Source organism: Mesoplodon densirostris, chromosome 11 (assembly GCF_025265405.1).
Source record: "Mesoplodon densirostris isolate mMesDen1 chromosome 11, mMesDen1 primary haplotype, whole genome shotgun sequence".
In the NCBI taxonomy this organism is placed as follows: domain Eukaryota; kingdom Metazoa; phylum Chordata; class Mammalia; order Artiodactyla; family Ziphiidae; genus Mesoplodon; species Mesoplodon densirostris.
Genome location: NC_082671.1, coordinates 77845634 through 77861304, shown reverse-complemented (window position 1 = coordinate 77861304; position 15671 = coordinate 77845634). Strand labels below are relative to the sequence as shown.

Here is a 15671-nt window from a genome sequence, read left to right as displayed (position 1 = left end):
GTTATTGGAAAACCAGTTTCTAAGCTTGTGATCAGAACTGTCTATTTCATTCATTGGCACTACTCACTCAGTCAGCATTCCTTTGTTTATTCAACACTGTTCAGTGTCACCTTGGGGCCTTCTCGGGTTCACCCTCAGCGTGCTTTGTAAATGCCAAGCACATAGCCTAGGAAACTCCCATCCCAGCCACATCAGGGAGGGGTAGTCACTGAGGTTCTGCTCACCTTGTGGCTTGCTCTCCGGAGGAGGCCAGGGCACCCTGTTCCTTTGATCTCACTACGTCAGGGTCATTGTCCCTCCCTTTTTCTGGAGCCACCCCACCCCCCCACCCCAGAAAGGAGTACCTCTGGGAAGAGTGGAAGCATGGGCAGTGCAGATTAGCAGGGTAAGGAGGACTTGACCCCAGGAGTGGGAAATATATTTTGGTAATAGGGTTTTCACTTTTTAGACTTGTGGGTTAAATTCCACGAACTAGAATAACCCAGGGAGAAGTCTTGCTGGTTTTCTAGACTAGAGGCACACACCTTTCCCTTTTCCTCTTCCCCCCTCACTTCCTGTCTTCCTCTGCATATTTTTAACTTGTATAAAAGACATTGCTCAGAGTCTCAGGACTCAGAGCCATAGTGGGTCCTGGTTTAGGGCCCACTAACTGCTACTAACCAGCTGTGGGACCTCGGCCCAGCTGCCCTGGGCCCAGGTGGAGGTTGGGCTGCATGATTTTGAAGCCCCTCCTGACCTTGCCTGGTAGGTAGGCTTCTGTCTGATTGCTGTTGTCCAGAAGCGTTAAAATTCATTGTCTTCCCGGGAGCCAACTCTCGCTCTATTAAACATCTCGTCCGGAGGCAGATGGAGCCTGCAGGGGGACTGTCCTTAAAAGCAACAGGTTGGGTGCTTGGCTGGCTCACAAAGGAAGTCTCTGGGGAGGTCCAGCCTCCCTGCTGCTCCCTGGGCAGGGGCTCTGGGCCCTCTCACAGCCCGAGGGGCGGGAGAGGAGCCCTGCCCTCTGGGAGAAGGGGTTACTGAGCCAGGGAGGGGGGAAGTGTTCCCAGACGCAGACCCTGGAACATTTGACAGAGGTGGAGGGCGATCCTGGGATGAGCTCTGGAAGGACAAGGAAGACCTCGCAGGAATAGGAATTGTAGTAATATCAGCTGAGGCTTTCCTGACTCTTCTGTCTATGCTTGATAGTTACGTACATTATCAATAGTACCGGGGATGACGCGGTGCCCCATTTTACAGAAGGAAACTGAGGATCCGAGAGCTCAAGGGACCTGGCCCAGGTGACTCAGCTGGGAAGTGATGGAGCTGAGCCTGGGAGCCAGGTTTGGTTTCAAAGCCCCCCCCCTCCATTGCCCCCAGCGAAAAGATCATAAGAGGGATGCAAAAAGGGGTTCTAAGTCAGGTCACATTCACAGACAGGCACCTGGCGGTTAGGATTTGGACCGATCTTTCTGGGGGACATAGCTGAACCCACAATTGTGGGGATGGCTTTAAGGCGAGAATAGGCAGAAAGCGGGGGGTAGGGCTCATGCATAGCTGGGACCCCTGAAGCTGGAGAGGCCAGCTCACAAGGGCTTTTGGACCCTGCTGAGGTCTTTGGACTTAGTCCCGGACTAGGCACTGGGCAGGGTGGGAGGCATGGAGTGTGGGTGTGGATGGTCAGGTGGGCGTGGTGAGCGCTGGAAGGAGGATGCATGGGACGAGGACAAGAAGGGTGTGATCTGGGGCCCTCACGAGTCTTCTGTAAAACCCCTCGGGAAGAGACGAGCAGGGCCTGAACCCAGGCGTGGATGGAAGGGTGAGAGAGGAGGGGTGGGGGTGACTGGGAATTGAGGCGGCCAAGTGGGCAGGGCTCGGTCTTGGAGGCAAAGGGCAGGAGAGGAGGGAGTGTCTGTTGAGTGATTTGAAGGAGTCAGTGGAGGGGGGTGGACTTGCCCTAGAAGGAGCAGAGAGCACGACGGGAGGAAAAGCCCGCGAGAGAGGGGTGGAAGCCTGGCCACTCCACCTCTTGGACCTCGGATTCATCTCCCAGAGAATGTGGGACCTGGCCTGGTTCATCTGAAAGGTGCCTTCCGGCTCTAACATTCCAAGGTTTCTGTGATTCTGAACCAGTGCAGGCTGCGGCAATCAGAGGAGGCTTCATGGGGGAGGGGGTCGTGACTTGGGGGAGGATGTGGAGGGCGTTTCAGGGGTGGGGACGGCTGATACTGAGGCCCAGAGCTGAGCTGAGTGCTTTGATGAGCCCGGAGAACCTTTCCGCGGCAGCAGCGGCAGGGCCTGTCCTCCTGTCTTGGGACGTGCAGTTACTGTTCCTCATCAATGTTTCAGTCTCCGCTTTCACAGAGCGCCTCCCTCTCTCTTTCACCTTTGTCAGCAGCCTCTGTAAATAAAAGGAGGAAGCGCCGCCGGCCCAGCCCGTGGGCCCAACGACAGAGGGGCTTCCCGGGCCCTTGAAGCCTTTGCACTTGTTTGTGACTGGAGACAAATGAGACTTCTGGCAACTGAGCCCCCGGTCCCTTCACCTGCAAACTGGGGGCTGTCATGCATGTCCCCCAGTTCCTCAACTCCCCCGACCTCAGGTGTAAAATTAATTCTGTTGTGCCGTCCTCCTTCTCTGCCTTAAGACAGAAACTCTTCATCCCAAGCCCTCAGGCACGGGGACCGCCTCGAGTAGAGACCTTAGAGACTTTTCAGAAAAAATTTTTTAAATTAAAATTTAATTGACGTTGTCTAGTTTTTGTTTTGTTTTGTTTTGGCAGCTCCGGGTCTTAGTTGCTGCACGCGTGGGGGATCTAGTTCCCTGACCAGGGATTGACCCCGGGCCCCCTGCATTGGGAGCTCGGAGTCTTAACCACTGGACCACCAGGGAAGTCCCCAGAAATGGTTTTAACTGGTTGTCAGAGGCGGGGGTGGGCGGTAGGTGAAATGAGTGAAGGTGCTCCAAAGCTACAGGCTTCTAGTTAAAAAAACAAGTAAGTCTTGGGGATGTCGTGAGTAGCGTGGCGACTATAGTTGACAGTACTGTATTGCATGTTTGACAGTTGCTGAGAGAGTAGATTTTCAAAGTTCTCATCACGAGAAAAAATATCTGTGACTGTGTGTGGGGATGGATGTTGACTTACTGGGGTGGTCATTTTGCAACATAGAAAAATATTGCATCCGTATGCTGTACACCTGGAACTAATGTTATATCTCAGTTAAAAAATAGAAACTAGTTAGGGGCTTCCCTGGTGGCGCAATGGTTGAGAGTCCGCCTGCCGATGCAGGGGACATGGGTTCGTGTCCCGGTCCGGGAAGATCCCACGTGCCGTGGAGCGGCTGGGCCCGTGAGCCATGGCCGCTGAGCCTGCGCGTCCGGAGCCTGTGCTCCGCAACGGGAGAGGCCACAACAGTGAGAGGCCTGTGTGCCACAAAAAAAAAAAAAGTAGAAACTAGTTATGTCAGTTTAAAAATGGAAAAATTTTAAAAATAGTTTTAAGCTTCTGTGTAGGTGACTACTTCTGAAGCAGAATCCTCACCTACCCGGCATAAAGAAACGCTGTGGTTCGATTTTCCATCTGGGGTCTGTGCGAACCCTTGTCTCCTGTGAGTGGACGAGGCTATGCATCTGAGGGCAGAGGTTATGTCACACAGGTTTGGGCCCCCCCACTGGGAGTCAGGGCTTGTGGTTCCTCAGTGTCACGCAGTGGGGTGGGGCGGTGCTCCCAGAACACTGTTGGCACCCTTTCCTCTAGCACTGCTCAACTGGGACACCTCCCTCTAGCATCTCCCTCTCTCAGCTGTGAACGCAGAGATAGGAACATTGCCTTGCTTGTTTTTAAATCTCTGTATGCTCAGAGCCTCATGTAGTAAGTATACAATAAATGTTGGTGGATACAGATTAATGTATCCAAGTCATTTTGCAAATACTTACTGAGCACCTGCTATGTGCCAGTCTCCCTTCCAGGCTCTAGAGATAAGAGCAGTGAACCAAACAGACAAAGCCTGCTCTCATGGAGCCTCCATTCCTGTGGGCAAGACAGACTATCCGTGGATGAACACGTGTGGTAAATGACATGATTTGGGGTGATGAGGGACGCCATTCAAGCAGGGTTAGGGAACCGAGAGTGGGAAGGCTATTTTGTAAGGGATGGTTGAGGAAGGCCTCTCTGAAGAGGTGACTTTTGGGTAGGCACTTAAGGGATGTGAAGGGGTGAGCCGGGTGAAATTCTAAGGGAAGAGTGTTGGTGACAGAGGGAACACCACGGATGAAGGCCCAGAGGTGGGGATGAGCTTGGCAGGTTAGGGGAGTGGTGGCTGGAGTGGAGTGGGAGAGCTCGGTAAGGGCTAGATCATGCAGGCTCTTAAAGGTCAAGGTTGGCTTCATTTCCAGGAAGTCTGTTGACACAGAGGATGACCCTGGGGGTTTCCTGGCAGTCTTCCATGTTGTCTACACAGAAGAGAATCCACTGGTAGAAACGACTTTGTGGGGTGGCCCCTTGGGTGCCATATGTTCTCAAGAACAGTTATTTGAGATCCTACTACGGGGAGACACTGAGGCGGCCTCAAGGACAAGGCAGAGTCAGAGGAAGGAGTCTCTGCCTTCCAGAAGCTCTGTCCCGCAGGACTCAGGCTCCCTCCAGCCTACCCTCCTCCCTGCAGCTCCGACGGGCGGCACACCCCAAAGTGGGCTGGGTCCTGGGTTCCCCCCGGTGGGCCTCCTGCGTGTGTCTGCATGGTTCAGCATCACAGCGTTCCCCTTTGCGGATTGGTCCATCTGGGGTATTAAATCTAGCATCCGGATGCTTAGGCTTGGATCCCAGCCCAGCCACTCTGTGGCTCCCCATCTGGTGCAGTGCCTGCAGCCACATGTGAAATACATAGACGTTGAAGGAACGGGTGAACAGCGTGTTGCTTTGGGCAAGTCACTGAATCTCCTGGTGTCTCAGTTTCTTACCTATAAAGCAGGGATAACAGAGGATTAAATGAGATAGTGCTTATGATAGGAGTCTGAGTCGCTGTGCCCAGTGTGTAGCAGGTGTGCAGAAAACATAACTGCTGTTTTTATGATGTTGTTCTGGTCGTCCCTGACTGCTCAAGGCTTTCAGAGCCTAGTTTCCTTTCCACATTCACTCCCCATCATACCTCTTTTTCTCCCCGAGTCTGTCCAAGATGAGACTCAATGATCATTTGCCAAAGTACTATTTTTCCCCCAATAAGACATTTGCCTTTTACCTCCAGGGGCCTCTGATGGTGGGACTTGAAGGTTCCTGGCTGCACGTGGTGATAAAAGTCAGAACCAGCTACAGCTGTCTCTGAACTGCCATCCTGGAAGAGACTCCAGAGACCACCTTGTGCAGCCCCCCTATGTTTTAGGACATTAGTAAATTGCTTTCTGTATTGGACTGATATTCGATGTTCTAGGAGTCTGCAGGCAGCGTGGCAGGGGTGGGGAGATAGGAACGCGTGAGGATGCCAGGGCCCAGGGCAGGAACTGTGTGGTCCTGACATCCCCCACCGGTGGTTAGAAGCCTCACTAATGAGGGCATTCTGCACTTGGTGATTTCTTGTTCTTGTCAGCGGTCCCTTGAGATTGGGCTGGTCTCCAGATCTTTTCAGAGATAAAGGAGCAGAGCACAGTGTTCTTTCTTCAGCAGCCGTCGCATCTCTCTCAGCCGGGCAAGCTGGAGGGAAACGGAAGTGGAGGCTGAGAAGTTGGGATGGAAACACCCAGACTATGTTTACTGAGTTTCTCTGAGCCATGGGATGGGCCGTGTGGAAACTACGTTCTCGTTTCCTTGTGCATCCTCTTTGTCTTCACTTCCTAGGGCCTGTCAACATTCCAGATCCTCTGGCCCTGCCCCACTGCAGCCCCTAGAGGTGTCTAGTCTGTGTTACTACAGCGTGGAAAGGACAGGGCTTGGAAGCCATTCGCTGGCTGTGTGCCCGTCCCATGGCGTTAAACATCACGACTCTGGGCCTTGGTGTCCCTGCTGTATGGGAATCTAGGATGTCCCGCACAGACAGGTCATGAGGCTTCAGGGTCCCCGTAAATTATTCTTTCTCCGTTGCCTCTCCCAAGGTCTGTCTCAAAATCCATAGACATCATTATTGTCACCCGTGTCACCTTTCTCTTCTTCCTTAGTTGCATTGCGGGGAGTGGGGGTCTTTCCATAAAGTGAAAGCTGCTCATATGGAAATCATTTTAGACCCTCATAGAAGTTATTATTGTGACTCAACAGCTGTGCAGAAATGCTGGGAAACCATTCCCCTGTCCCACCGGGTCCCAGTGGAGGAGAAACTTGTGACTCCACCTTGGGGGCCTGTGCTCGCAGGGAGCTTGTAGGAGTGGGTTTGGGAGGGACCTTCCCAACACAAACGGCATTTTTTTTCTCTATTTGCAGCAAGGCGATGGCTTTGAACCCATGCGTGTGGCCTTTATAACTCAGTGCTCAGAGTGTTTGAACTAATAGGCCTTTAGAGATTCTAAAAGAGCCCTCTGTTTGGGACTCAGTTCTAAGATCCTGAAAATCATCTATCAGGAGAGTCCTTTGAGCTGATCCAGATACTAGCAGACACACCTCTCATCTCTCCTTAGTGTGACCACAGCAGACATCACCAGTGGACCCTAGCACTTTTCTCCACACTGAACTAGAATGGAGCCTTGGGATCTTCACCCCACAGTGTCCAAGGCTGAGAAACCCTATGCCTTTGCAGTTATAGAAATTGAGACCCAGAGCCTTACATATCTAGCTCAAGGCAGATCTTCTTGTTAGGTGGGCTAAAACATACACACACACAAATGTTCATACACACATAAAGTTTATATGCATATAAAGTTTATATAAGGAGCTTTCATAATGTATAAACACACATGTGTGTGTGTCTGCGTGTGTTTGTGTGTGTATGTATAGTAATGTATACATAAAACTTCTCTCCCTAGTTCTTTAAATCTGAGGTTCTCCATCAGGACCGATTCACCAGAGGCAAAATTTGCTGACGTCTCTAAAGAATAAAGTGTACTGTCGCTCCGATAAAATATCATAGCCACTTCAGTCAGCCACATTAAAGCTTCAAGAATCTTTAGGAAATTGAGCCTCGTGGGTCAGACGGACCACATTTTGTGGAACAGGTGAAATGCATCTGAGGTTGAGGGTGACTGACAAGTTGGGACATCTTTAGTTAGGCAAGGAAGTGGAGTTACAAAATACCTTTGAGCTTCACTCAGATCTGGCAGAAAATTCAGTCCTTTTTTAGAAGGCAGAGAAAGGTTTGTTTTAAATGGTGAGTTTCTCTTTGGGTAGAAAGGTGTTCCCTGGGTGCGTGGGACTTGTGTCACTGCCCGTCTTTCCCTGCCTCCTCTTCCGTTTCCTTGTGTCTCTTAAGATCCACCTTCCTTCTCCTGGAGACTTTCCCTCCCCTGACAGCCCGCAGCACCTCTAGTTACATTCCTGCTGAGATACACTGTCTTATGTTCTGTTGTTATGTCCTCAGTGAGACATTCCCAAGCTCCAGGTGGGCACGAGCTTTCTTGCGGATCTGACTCCCTTCCTGAGGTATGGAGAGGGGTTCCAGACCCACCTTGAGCTGTGTGGAAGGTTTAGAGGCTAAGCTGGTTCATGCATTTGTGGCTCCCCAGGGCAGGTCACTATAGGGAAGGACCGGTGTGTCTGTTCCTTTCCACACCAGGATTCACAGGCTTGGGCTGGGCCCTGTCACCAGGGCTGCTATTTAGGGCTGGGGTCTCCTTGCCTTCCAGCCTCATGGATGCTTTGATGCTGGCTGCATGCAGGAGCCAGGCTCTCCTCTCTCTTTGCAGTTTACCGATGCTCTTCTGTCTTGGCAGCTCCCGTTGCCATGCAACAGCCAAAGGTACTGTGCCAGTGGGCCCCTCCCAGTGTTTGTGCATCAGCCCTGCTGTCTGTCCCCCTTAGCTCTCAGTGCTGCTGCAGGATGGGGATGGAGGGACCTGGAGCAGCAAGCTGGGCCAATTTTAATTGAATTCTGCTTGCTACGCCTTCACTAATGATCTGTACATTAGCAACTTTGAACAGAGCTAAGATGGGGTGAGAGTGGCTAATGGACGGTTACCTAGTTGCTTCCTGGGACTTTGAATGTCATCTTGACGTTTTATGAATGTGACTCTTTGTTGCTGTTGGGACCTCCCCTAGAAATACAGTGAGAGCCGCAAACTGTCATGCTTTGTTATTACTTACTATGTGTTTGTATTCACTTAAGCGTGAAGGCAATATTAGTTCCATTTTATAGAAACTAAATCTCAGAGAGGTTAAGTAACAGCCAAGATCACACAGCAAGTAAAAGCAGAACTGGGATTCAATCCTAGGCAGTGTGGTTTTATAGTTTGTGCTCTTAACCAGTATTCTATACTGCCTTTCTACTTATAAAAGTTGAAACTCACCCTAGGGGATCTTAAAAAGCTAATGACCTACTTTTAAAGGCAGTGCTGCCTTATGTATATAGCTACATTTATTAAGTACTTAATGAAGTAAGTACTTAAAACTGTGCTGGGCACTCTTTTAAGTGTTCTTATAATAGTTCATTAATCCCCACAACAGTCCTGAGAAGTATTACTATTATTCCCATTTTAGAGATGAGAAAATTGAGGCAGGCGGAGATTCAGTAACCAGTCCAAGGTCATAGAGCCAGGATGTGACAGAGCCCGAATTGGAACCCAGTAGTCTGATTCCATATTCTACACACATAAGTAAAACGACTAGTTTATAAAACAAGGCAAACTTCTTGACTTGGTGATTGTGGGGGAAGAAATTCTAGGGGTAGAGAGGGATAGAAAACCCTCCGGAAGTTGCCATATTAGTTACTACAGCTCAGTCTAAGAGACCCCTCATTTTTCAGAATGTTTTATATTCTGAATGAAAAAAAAAAAAACACATGACAAATACAACCTGTCAAATTTACCTAAAGGAACAATCATTAGGATTTGTGGGCAGTTTACTTAAAAACCAGTCTCCCTTATGTTCTCAATATTTTGTTATGAGCAGCTGCTTTTAAAATTTAGAGAAGAACTCAGAGGGTGTCTGATTCCATTTTGTAATCTTCCTAACTTGTTGCCCCGTAGCTGAGCACGTCATAGGCACTTGGGAGCACAGTGCACATGCTGGATTGATTGAAAATTGAAGTGTTACGTGTGGGATTCGAGGATAATGAAGTGGGGAGATTCCAGGCTAAGTATTTAGGGACCACATTTTTGGGGTGCCTCCAGGGTACCCAGGCTATACCTTATCCATCTATTCTCCCACTCGTGGATCATTGGGGGATAAATTACGACATTGTCAGTGATGGTGGTGCAGGTAGTATTGGGGTGGTGCCATTGACCATGTGGTGCTGGGAGCCCCCAACACCTGGCTTTCCCTCTTGAAGGCCGACACTCCATGTAGCCATGTTGAGTCTGCTTCATAATCTTAGTTTACAGTTGGCAGAAGAGGACAAGATTGCGAAAGAAACTCTTTGCAGTCAGCGTGCTTGGCCACCCGAGCAGCTCCGCTCCACATTCTGCCAAGTTGCTAAATTCAGAAACGGTTAACGGTTTTGACATATCTGATAACCTACAAAACCGACATGTCCTGGGTTTGATCTTCCCATCTGTGTCAGAGGAGCATGAAATGAGCATGCGAGCCAGGCTGTGATGCAGCCCATTGGGGGAGGATCTAAATTAAATCGGTGGCTCCCCGGCCGTCCCCCAACTCGACGGCTTTCCAGTCCCGTGTGCCCCCCACCCCACCCCTTCCTCCCAAAGGGTTAAGTTACACAGGAGCCCGGGTGCCTGTTTCTCTCCTTCTCACCCTGTTTGTTCCTCTCCCCATCACTGTCTTCCTTGTTGATCTTATTGTCTAAGAGAAAGTTGACTCATTTGTAACATTTAACCAGCCTCCCTCTCGCACTAGTAGGTGTGTAAGCAGCTGGGGACTTTACCATCTGCGATCCTCCACCCTTCCAGCGAATTCTCTTTCTACCTTTGCGGCGCTGTGCAACCAACCCCAGCTCCGTGCCTTCTCTGTGTCCCATCTACCCCTCTCTCACACCAGAAATCAAGCTGGAGGGCGATGGGTGTGGGATGACCTCAAAAAAAACCCCACTCATTTCCTTCCTTCTAGAAAAATGTGCCAGGCATTTAGTGTTAGGAATAGAGAAGCGAGTACACAGGGTTCCTGCCCCCAAGGAGCTCATGCGTTTGGGAGGAAAGGCAACAATACGGGTGTCACTGATGGCTGCAGTTTATTGAGTGCTCAGGATGTACGAGGCACCGTGCTTTACCCAGATGATCTCATCTGATCCTCACAACAACCTGTGAGCTTAGGAAGTCTTCTCATTTTATTTTATTTTTTATTTTTATTTTTTGGCTTTAGGTAGTTTAATAAAAATTTGGGGACAGAATTTCTTTCAACAGACGCACTGCTAGGCCCCAAATGGCCTTTTTATGGCCAGCATCTACTTTGGCTGGTTAGGGTCTGGACCACACCACTGTCAGCCCGTGGGGGCTGGGGGCAAGGCAGTGGGGTCTCCTAGTTGTGCCCCGTCGGCCCCAGCTTTAGTGGATATCATAAAGGTGGGAGGAGCTGGGGGCGGGAAGAGCCTCATTTTGGAGCTTAACCTTTGCAGCAGATAATCCGCAGAGCTTTTGGTGTCTTTTCTTTGCTCCCCTTTTTTCTCCTCCCCCAGACATAGCCTTCTAGGAAAAACAGTAGGGAAGGGATAACGCTTGGCATCGTTGGGTGTTCAGAGCTCTGTACCCAGGCCGAACGCAGGCGCAGAACGTTGGGCCACTCGGGGCAGGCTGGGTGCGTGGAGTCCCATCTGCCCTGGAGCCCAAGGCCGGATGTGGTAACGGACAGGCACGTCACGTTCCGGCTGCATCAGCCCGAAGCCGTACCTGCTGAGGTCAGACTTGGGCATCTCCACGTCCGGGCTGATCAGCTCCAGGTCAAAGCGCGCCAGCACAAGGAACACGAATTGTTTGGTGCTGCTGATGGCGTAACCCCTCCCCAGGCACTGGTTGTGCCCTGCTCCCCAGGGCAGGCTGTAATTCTCCAGTCGCTTCCTGTCCTTGTAAAAGTCTTTCTTCTCTGATCCATCAGGGTTCAGGAATCGGTTGTATTTAAAAACCTCTGGGTCTGTGTAGATCTCCGGGTCCTTCTGGGGACTCAGGAGGGGGAAGAGGAGGAGGCAGTCGCCACATCGCAGGGTGAATTCCCGCCCATCTGCCATGGGCAAGGCCAGGTCCACCACGACCTCGCGGGTGATGAAGGGTGCGGCGGTGAGCCTGAGGCTCTCAGCACGCTGTCCAGCACAGGCACGCTGTCCAAAACCTTCTATGGGGAGGGGGTGGTCATCTGCGAAATGGGCTGCTCTACTTGCAAGAGAATGGGCTCCAGCTCTCCACGGACAGCAGCTAGGGCCTCAGGGTCCTTGAGGAAGAGCAGGGGCCAGACGGCAGCAGGACCCATGCTCCCCTGCATGGCCCAGAGCTGCAGCACCGGAGCCCGCCCCTGCATCTGCTCCGACACGCCCGTCTCCTCCAGGTGCAGCAGGTAACGCTCCAGCCGTTTGCTCCGGTGGGCCTGCCCGAGTGGCCGGCCTGGCTGGGGACGGCAGCTTCCACAGGCGACCTTTGACCCTGCACCCCTGGTCCCTATCCCCCAGTGACAGGGAGCCACGTGCCAGTTTGCGGAGCAGCAGGTCGAGCTGGCGGAAGGCGTGGGAGCTGTCGGCTGAGTGGATGCGGTCCTGGGCCTGGCTCTCCCGGGTGTGGGGCGCTGCCCTGACGCCGTGCAGAGTCAGATAGCGGCTCCGAGCGGGCAGCTTTAGGAGGATTCGAGGAGTCCCGTCGCATGCCAGCCACTGCCTGCTTCCCTGGTGACACCCAGCAGGGCAGTGTGGAGGTTGGCGTACACGGCTTCCGTGCGCGCCTTGAGTTCTTAGTGGAGGAGAGTCGGTTTCATCTTGGACTTTCCATCGCTGGGGCTGTAATGCGGAAGCTGCGCGTTGAAAATCCTCTCCATGAGGAAGACGGCACAGGCGTGGAAGTCCAGCCTGGTGCGAGGCTCCCACACCACCATGTCATAGGAGTGTGGGTCCAGGAGGACAGTGGCATACCTGGCCCCCACCAGCACAGCAAAGATATCACCGTGCTTCTCCTTCATCCTAGTGAGGAAGCTGGCAGCATCTTTTCCAAACTCCAAAGCATCGTCCAACCAGGGTATAGTGCCGAGGTCCGGCGGAGGCCCGCCAGGTCGCCTCTCTGTGAGCCGGCTTCTCCCGAAGGCTCCGTTTAAGGGCTGGCACAGCACAGGGCTGGAGGAGACCAGTGTGCACCAGCCCTCTCCCAGTCCAGGTCTGAGCCCACAGACAGGACACAGGAGCGGCGATTTTTGCACAAGAGGCAGGAGGGCAGGATGGTTATGAGCCTGACTTTAGCACCACACTTCCTGGCTTCAGATCCCAGCCATGCTTCTCGCTGGCCGCGTGACTTTGCCTCCCTACGCCTGCTTCCTCATTGCGTGAGCCGGCGAGTCAGCAGCAGTGCGGCCAGAAGACCGAAGACCATGGCCCAGGACATGGCAGGGCCGGCGACCAGGCTGCGGCTGCGGAGCGCTGTCTTCTCACTGTAGAGATGAGAAGTGGCAGGGATAGTAGGTAAATTGGCCAAGGTCACATGCCTGGTAGGTGGTGGACTCAGTCCTCTGTCTTCAGAGGAGAAAAAAATGCTATTATTATTTTTATTCATAATAACATTTATTGACTATCTACCACATGCCATGTATCAAGTGCCTACATACGTGCTGTCTTTCAGTCTCTCTGAAATACTCCGAGGATGGTTTTATCAGACAGTCATGACTTGCTGAGGACAACACGGTAGGAAGTGGCAGCTTGGGACTGATACCAAAGTTGGTCTGATTCTAGAACTTCCAGGCTCCTAACCCCTGGGCTGTATCACCTCTCATTAGAGCAATGCAAGGTTCACCATCAAACCAGCCACTTGTTAGAATGAAAGGAAGAGCTTTTAAACTTGGCTCCAGGCCCACAGGCATGAATGGGACCATCTCAGGGTACCTGGGTTCCATGTTCACCCTGGCTGAGATGTACGATTCAGGCATCAAGTATTTTCCAGTGTGCCAGGCACTGTTGTTGCAGTGAGCAGGGCAGGGGGTCTCTTAGAGCTTGACGTTCAGGAGGGAGGGGACTGTGATGAGGTCCCTTCAGGTTGGGGGGTCAGTGCTCTAAGGAAGACACACAGGATAATGGGATGAAAGGGATGCTGGAGAAGGCCTCCCTCAGGCGGGGCAACTGAGCTGCAGCCCGAGTGACAATCTGGGTGAATAGGGTCTTGGCTGAAGCATGGAAGGTTCTGGAAGCAGGAACAACTTGACCGTAGGAAGGAACAAAATTCCTGGGTGTCTTCTGAGATCTCTGAGTGGTTCTGTGTGGCTGGAAGGTGACATCAGTGGGTGAGGTGGAATGCAGTCTGCAGATCGTCCTGCCTGAGGCACGGAGTCCCCACGTGGCTCCCTTCTGAGGGAGGCCGTTCCGGGAGCAGCAGGGTTGGAGGCCTTTCCGATAGAGAGTGGAGAAACCCACTTTTGAAATAAAAGGGTTGGCTTCTCAAAGTTACGCTTGTCACCTCTAAGCCAAAGGGCCGTGATTTGTAATCACAGGGTGGATGGCACACACAGGTTCTGGTCTTTTCTTACATAATAAAAGTGTGAAAACGGTCATCTCTTAGATTTGTTCCCTACCAAGCACCCCCAAGTGCAGCGTATTAATAAATACAATACTAGTTGATATTTCTTAAGTGCTGCTTGTCTGTGTTCCAGTGGGTTGAGAGTTTTTCTTGCATTAGTCCCTTTAGTCCTCATGAGAGCTCTGTGAGCTTAGTACTCTTTTTATTCCCCTTTGAATGATATGGAAGCTGAGGTTTAGAGAGGTGAAATGTAAAGAGCCCAAGGCCACACAGTTGGGAGAACAGGGCCTGGAACCCCTGATGCAACAGCCCGAGGAGTCAGCCAGGGCAGGTACTATCAGGCCCATTTTACAGAGAGAGAAGACTGAGGCATGGTCATGAAAAGGGTGTGGAAGAGAGTCGGGCCTGGAATCTGGGTGTTCTGGTTCTGGTGGAAGGTCCACTAGCCGTGGGGAAGGTGGCGGAACCGCGCACTCTACTTTGCCCGGACTTATTCAAGGACTCAAAGCCAAGGGCCTCCTTGAAGTTGGGAAAGAGCCCCTGGCAGCCTTCACTGGGGAGCAGGAGCTGGCGGCAGTCCCCGTGGCCACACCCCTTTGGCTGATTCTAAAGCCCACGTAAGGGCTGCATCTGGTCCACCTACCCCCCTGCTCAACCCTTTAATACACCCCAAGTACCTCCAAATCACCTGGGACATTTTTAAAAGGGCACATTCCTGGGCTTTGAGAGAGGCCTGTTGAATCAGGATCTTGGTCATGGGACCCTGGAATCTGCATTGACCTTCCCCGAGGCAGTCCTGAGGGGCATTCAGGTTGGAGAACCACTAGTCTAGGTCTCAGTACTGAGCCCTCTGGGAAGGGTGGAAATGGCTGTGGATTTACTCTAAGGCTCTAGGCATGATACTTAAACAAATTTCGTGGTTACTTTGGCCAAGGGAGAGGCTATTATCATCGGCCCCAGACATTTTGGGGACAGGCTGGAAATAGCTCGCTGGCTGAGTGTTTCTATTTTGCATCAGTATGATTAGGTGTGTCTGGGGGCTGCAGTGTAAGTCTGGTTTTTTTTTTTTTTTTTTTTTGGTATCTTTAAAAAAATTGTGGTAAAATATACCTATCATAAAAGTGACCATTTTAACTACCTTTAGGTGTACAGTTCAGTGGCATGAAGTGCATTCACATTGCTGGGCATGCAGCCCAATCCAGAAGGCTCCTTTTGGATCAGTCTAGGAGGGACGGGCTGTGTACACATTAGGTGCTTAATAATTTCTTTCAGATGACAGTGGAGCAGCGGGGGTTATTGGGGTGATGGGGTAAATTCTTAAGCATTAAGTAAGCATCCCCGCCTCAGACTTTTCTTGTGAGCCACTTAACCTCAGCCTGAGATGCTGGTGGAGGAGATGCTGGTGAGCTATGTTTAACGTTCAATTTCTATTTCTGGGCCAGGCAGGATGATGAGTTCATTGTCTGGTCAATGCCAAGGGCTGGTCGATGCCAAAGGCAACTTCCCCTGCCTCCCCCAGTTCCCCATCAGAATAGAGGCTATCTCTGTAAAGAATCCAAGTTTCCCTCCTATGAGTGTGTCGCTAAGAGGCAACCCACGGTCACGACTGGGACTAGGGTTTCGCATGCTGCCGACTCAAGACTGATTGAGTTGAGAACTAAACAAATGGGCCTTTTTATATTTAAGAGGAGATTTTTTTTTAACCGTGTGTCCACAAAAGATCTGTAGACCATCTTGTTATAAATTTCACACTGCTGACTTCATACGTATGAGAGCGCTCACGACCCATTTACATTTTTTGGTGCATTTGGGTTCATTTCTGTGGTTACCACTCTGAGGAGGCCTACAAAAGCTGGCCTGTTCAGTGGTGGAGCACGTTGCCAATGGAATTTGGTGAGCCTCACAGCAGTGGAGGGGAGGGTGTTGGATCAGCACGTGGACGGAGTTACAGAAGGATTGAATTTTGCAGCTGGAA

General features: G+C 51.4%; 1 protein-coding gene and 1 pseudogene across 4 annotated transcripts in view; one reads left to right on the top strand and one right to left on the bottom strand.

Moving 5' to 3' along the window:
* The window catches only part of CHST11 (carbohydrate sulfotransferase 11), a 285840-nt gene that overhangs the window by 100031 nt on the left and 170138 nt on the right, over positions 1 to 15671 (top strand). The window lies entirely within an intron of this gene.
* LOC132499007 (prostacyclin synthase-like) lies at positions 10735 to 12574 on the bottom strand (annotated as a pseudogene).